The sequence below is a fragment of the Sturnira hondurensis genome, unplaced genomic scaffold (genome assembly GCF_014824575.4).
Source record: "Sturnira hondurensis isolate 20B ecotype Veracruz unplaced genomic scaffold, ASM1482457v3 Scaffold0008196, whole genome shotgun sequence".
In the NCBI taxonomy this organism is placed as follows: Eukaryota; Metazoa; Chordata; class Mammalia; order Chiroptera; family Phyllostomidae; genus Sturnira; species Sturnira hondurensis.
The window spans coordinates 17820354-17826004 of NW_028080827.1; positions in this window are offsets into that span (position 1 = coordinate 17820354).

The window sequence follows — 5651 nt, forward strand, 5'->3', positions numbered from 1 at the left end:
TGGGAGATAAGAGAGGAAGGATGTTTCCAGCCTAGTAGGAACCTCCACTCACTCTCTCCCTCTAGCCAGAAAATCCCTCCCTCCCTTTGTTCTACCCAGCTGCCTCCGCCTCCTCCTCCGGGAAGCCTGCTGGGTTCAACTCCAAGCCTGACCCTTTTCCTAGGTAACAGCCAGCTCAGCCCTGGCACACAACTTCCAGAGCCACATTGCCCTGCCCTTACAGAGATCCCCAGACATCACTGAGCACCCACGCAGAACCCAGGCTCCTAAGCGGGAGAAGGAGAGGTCTCTACTAATGTTTCATGGTCAATATGGATCCAACTTCAAGAAACCTAACCCATCTTGGATTACTGTTTGCTGCCTGATCAAGTTAATGAGTTGCATGTGTTGTGGCCTAGTGTATAAATGGGGCGTTTTATTTGTCTTAAAATTTGGCACTCTGTCTTGCCGGTAATGATTCTGGGATTGGAGGATGAGCCTGGCAAGGGTCACCTGTCACTCCCCTTGGGACTCAGGGTAAAGCTGGTCAAGTCATGCTGGAGAGATGGCAAAGGCATCCATGTGTGGGGGGAGTCCACACACTCAGGATCTAGTGCCAGCTCCTTCGCTGGTGACCTTGGTCAGGTCCTCTCATTTCTTTGGGCTTTTCTGTCCCCACCTATAATACTAAAGAGGGGGAAAATAAATCCAAAATTCTGTGATGGGAGTTTGGCTTAATAGAAAGTGACAGACGAGTGCTTTCTAGAATTCTGTGGGGCCTCTTTTGGGATACAGCACATTCTAGAGTGGGAAAGGGGCTGAGAGTCTCAGAGACCTTTCACTGCAGCCCTTCTCTCTGTAAGCCCCATTTCCCCTCCCTCTCCCCTCCCCCACCCCTGCTAATCAACCCGCCACCCCACCCCCACCAGCGGGCACAAGAGAAACCACGAGAAACCACGGAAACCCAGGTCAGCAGGCAGGGAAGCGGGGAAGGGCATCGGAGCCTGCTGGTAACAACTCCTCAACCGAGAAGGAACATTATTTTCCAGGACAGGACATGAATATTGACTCAACCTCAAGCAATAATTGTGCTCCTGGGAGATCATCATGGTAAAACAGCTGTGTTATTAAGACTCTAAGGTGTTGCAAGGAATTTGTTTAGATTACACCCTCGGGCCAGAATTGCTCACAAAGCTAAGGGCCAAGGATTTTCCTTTAAGTTGTAGGAGGAGAGAAGGTGGGAGCCAAGTTCAAGGCACATCCCTGGCCTCCCCCTCTCCCCCCAGTCCTGTGAGGACAGATTGGTTCTGGATGTAGGGTCTGTGGGAAGAGAAACCAGTCTCACTGGAGGGCTGCCAGAGAGAGGGTCTGCCGTGGACACCTACGGGCCCAACCAGGTGTAAACTTGGGTTCCCCTACTTCTCTGCTTGTTTGAGGCTGGAGGAGTTACTTTGCTTATCTTTAAAACTGGGCTCAAAAGTAGATGGGAGCTGCAAGGAGGCAGGTTTTAGCTCAGTGTGAGGGTGAACTCTAGCCATGTGAAGCTCCTCAAGATTGAAGGCAACCCAGGGGTGACCACTTCAAGGAGGTGCTGTAGAGGGGACTCTATCATGACTTGCAGGAGGGGATGAGATGACCCTTAATTCCCTTCTAGTTCAGAGATGATTTGGACCAGTTGCCAGCTGGCTACTCAGGCCTGTAGCTGTGACTGCTAAGTACCAGCCCCTCCTCTGAGGCTGGGAGGAAACTGCAACCAGTCCCTTTCCTTGCCTGAGGGCTACTCAGCTGTGGGCCACTTGTTGGACACCCGGGAGTGCCACTGCTGTGGACTGCAAAGGCCCTTGGAATAATCACCCACTGTCAGACCCCGGGATAAGCTGCTTTGCCCTTCTGTTCCTCATCTTTAAAACAGGGACAATATTAAGGATTAGATGAGATAACATGAAAGTATTCCACACAGAGGTTGGCGCATGGCCCAGAAAAGCAGACGATAGTTCCCTCCACTCCCCCAGGACATGAATAGCACACACCTCACACCCACCTACCAAGAAGCCAAACCATTTAGTGACCACAGGTTTGGACGCTTCAGGTCAAGAGAAAGGTTATTTGCTGGGCAAGTGGCCCAACCCTCCTTACCCCGCCCCCTTCAAGGCTCCTGCAGGAGGCCCTCGAGATCTCCGAATGCAGCGGGCCTGTGGCAGGTGCTCAGAAGACGTCTCTGCAGTGGACAGGGGGGCATGGACAGGTCCAGATAGGGAGAGCCTGTGAGGATTTCTGGATGCCACGTCCTACCTCTGCCACCCGACCCCCAGGAGCCATGCCACCTAAAGCTAAGCTTTTGAGATGTCAGTGCATCTGTTGTGATGTCAGTGCATTCTCTGGAGGCACAATATGACAACCACTCCTGTGGCTACATGACAGTAAATCCAGATGTCAAAGCTGAACAGGATCTTAGAAGTCAGACCCAAGATCCATTCTACAGATGCAGAACCGAGGCCACAGAGGTTGGGAAGCTTCTGCAAGTCAGTGGTCGTTCCAGCGCCAGAGCCCGGCAGTAGTCCTGGTATTCCTAGCCCAGTGCTCTTCCTTCTTCAGGTCCAGGCAAGCTCCTTACTGCCCTGTGTGCAGAAATACCACTAGGGGCAGCAAAGGCCAGGGGACCCCATCAGGCCACAGGGGCAGGGGTGTCTCCCAGGGCAAGGCTGTGTTTCCTCTTTCAACTAGAGGCTCTCCTGGGATGGGGTTGTGTGTCCTCTATCAGACTGAGGACTCCGACTGAGTTCAGCGCCCCGGAGTCCACCTAACAGACCCTTTATTGTGGATAGAGAAAAGGGCTGAATGTGTGCTCTAGAAAGGCTCAGAGAGTCTGACACACAGCCTCTTTCCTCGCCCCCACCTCCCGCCTTGCACAGCGCTGGGGCTGCGCAGGGCAGACAGATGTTGGTGTGGGGTTGGGCAGGGCCTGGGAACTCCGTGGGCTGCCCACAGCCAGGACAGCTCCTTGTCCTCTCCAAGTCCCAGAGGGACGTGCACTGTCTGGGGGCAGGAAACTCACCAGCTGCGGACAACACCCCGCTGGGGCCGTGGGGCAGTTCTAAAGGCCTGATCCTCAGCTCTGCCTCAGAACCACAACCCCCACATTCTGCGACCACCTCCCCCTGCCGCCTGGCTCCTGAGGGTGGGAACTGGGTTTGTACACCAGTGTCCCAGCCCACTCAGGCCAGGGTTGGCCTTGGAAAAAACTGGGACTGGGAACTTCAGCCAGGAGGGATTTGCTCTCCTTTGCCCTGCTGCTCTCAGGAGAGGTCCAGGCAGTGTCTTCCCCTGGTTGCACCTGCCAGTTACTAAGTGCCTGAAACAGGCCCCCTGGGGGTCAGCCCCTCCCTAACACCACCTCTTAGCTTGAGCCCGGAGACAGCAGTTTCTCTCCTCTGAAACAAGGCTATTGCTGGTGAGGAGAGGCAGCTGGGCTGGGACCTGGGGTCATGGACAGGGTGCAGTGTTGTCCCACATCTTCAGTCATAATCAAGGAAAAGTCCATCCCACCTCTAGGCCTCCCCTTTCTCATCTGTGACATGGAAAGAGTCAGACACCCTCTTCCTACCAAGGAGCCCACTAGCTCCTTGATAGGAAGAACAGTTAGGACCAGGCACTGCAGAGCCTACTTTCCTCCAAGAGGGAGACTGTCAGAACTGTTCCCTGTCGGCCAAAGGCTGGCCTCGGGGAAGGAGAGAAGCTGGCAGAGGGCCTGGGATAGTATTCATGGGGACTCCTGCCACCCCCTCCGTTTCCTCCTCTTCTTCCTGTCTGGTCCCTAGGGCAGAGCATCTGGGATATTTCTGGCTGCCTCCTCCAGGCCTTCGGCTTCCCAGGCTCACACAAGTGGTCCCCACACCCCAGACTGCTTTGATGGAGTGACCTGGGTGGGAGTTCTCTGGCAGGGGAGGCACAGTTGTGTTGGGTCTGCAGATTCATACGTGAGGACGTGTGCATACTTGTGTCCCAGGGGGAGGGAAGTTCCCCTGCCCCCTCCCAATGCCAGCTCTGTCATCGAGAGCCTCTCCATCCTCCTGGAGAAGTCCTGCAGTTGAACATCTCCAGAATGGCGAATACCACCTTACATGGGTCCATGGGTCTGGGCCTCAGTTTCCCCACTTGTAGAAGGAGTTGGCAGGAGAAGGTAATCACTAAGCTCCCTTCCATCTGACATTTTGGAACCCAGAGTCTTAGCTGGTCACCCAGGAAAGTTCAGTGCAGTGGGGAAAGTGCCCCAGGGCTGGGCAGCAGATGGCCTGAGACTGTGTCCCAAGCTAAATGACCCTGGGCAATTCTCTTTCTGGTCATTCACTATAAATGAAGGGGCTGAACCACAGGAGCTAGAAGTTCCTTCCAATTTCGACCCCCTGGCTTAGCATTTGTAGCACAGAGGGACAGCAGGCCATGGTTTAAGGGCGCATGCTCTTGAGTCAGACTGGCTGAGCACCAGTCCTCGCTCTGCCACTTGCCAGCCCTGTGACCTTGAGCATGTGACTAAACCTCTTAGTGCCTTAGTCTTCAAATCTAACAAATGGGGCCATTAATAATATCTCACTCATAGTGTTGTTATAAGCAGTATCTATGAAATCAAAGAAAATAATAGCATGCACTCATGGAATTGTTACAGGAATGAAAGTGCTCGCAAAAGTGTCTGACAGCATGCAACTTAAGTGATAGCTGTTCTATTTCATGAAGCCCTTCTTTTCTCTCATAGTTATATGATCAGCAGCCCCACTTTGCTTTTCCTAAGGTTTAGAGACACAGCAATGAAGCGCTGGCAAGTGGAGAATATAGACATCAGCTTCCCATTCCCATCTCAGTTCGGGAAGTACTTCCACATTCAGGGGCTTATTGGACACTACCTGCCACCCTCCTATTTTTAGAGAAGGAATCCGGGCTCAAAATGAGAATAGACTAGCCAGCAGTCAGGGCTCGGGCCAACTTAGAACTCTGCTCCAGACCCCACCTGTCTTATTCTGTTTGCTCCACTTGTGTCTCCTCCCTCCAGTGCCCAAGTACCCCCTGCCCACCAGTGGAAGGGGTGGGCTAGGCATTAATCCTGTCCTTGCTTCTTCCCAGTTGAATGACCCTGAACAAGTCACATAAATTCTCTGAAAACTTTACAGATATTGTCCCAATACAGGCTTGCCCCACTATCTGAAAATAGAGCATTCCTTCAAAACCTTTTGTAAATGGAAATGGCCTAAAGCAAAGAAGCAATTACCTTAGGGCTCATCTTGCTAACAGATGCAGAAAATAAGTCGAGATGAAGCACAGATGCTCACAGACACAGTTCAGAGTTATTGCGGCTGGATGTTGAGATGCTAAGCGTAGCTCCCAGGGAAAGAGTGCGGAGGGGGACGCTCCCCGCTGCTCAGGGTGCATAGGCCGCCTCTGCAAGGACTGGCTGGGAAACACTGAACGCTATTTTCACTTTTCAGAGTTTCTTTTAGTTAGCGAAGGCGGACACTAATGTAGGTCTTTCGAGAAAGCAGGGTGGCATAAAGTGAACTTTCAAAAAGCAGGGGATACCTGTACCATGGCCCCGTTTTGAGGAAACAGGGTCAGAGAGTTAGGGCACTTGCACAAGCACAAGGGCATACAGCTGGTCTCGGGCAGGTTAAGGGTCCCTCGCG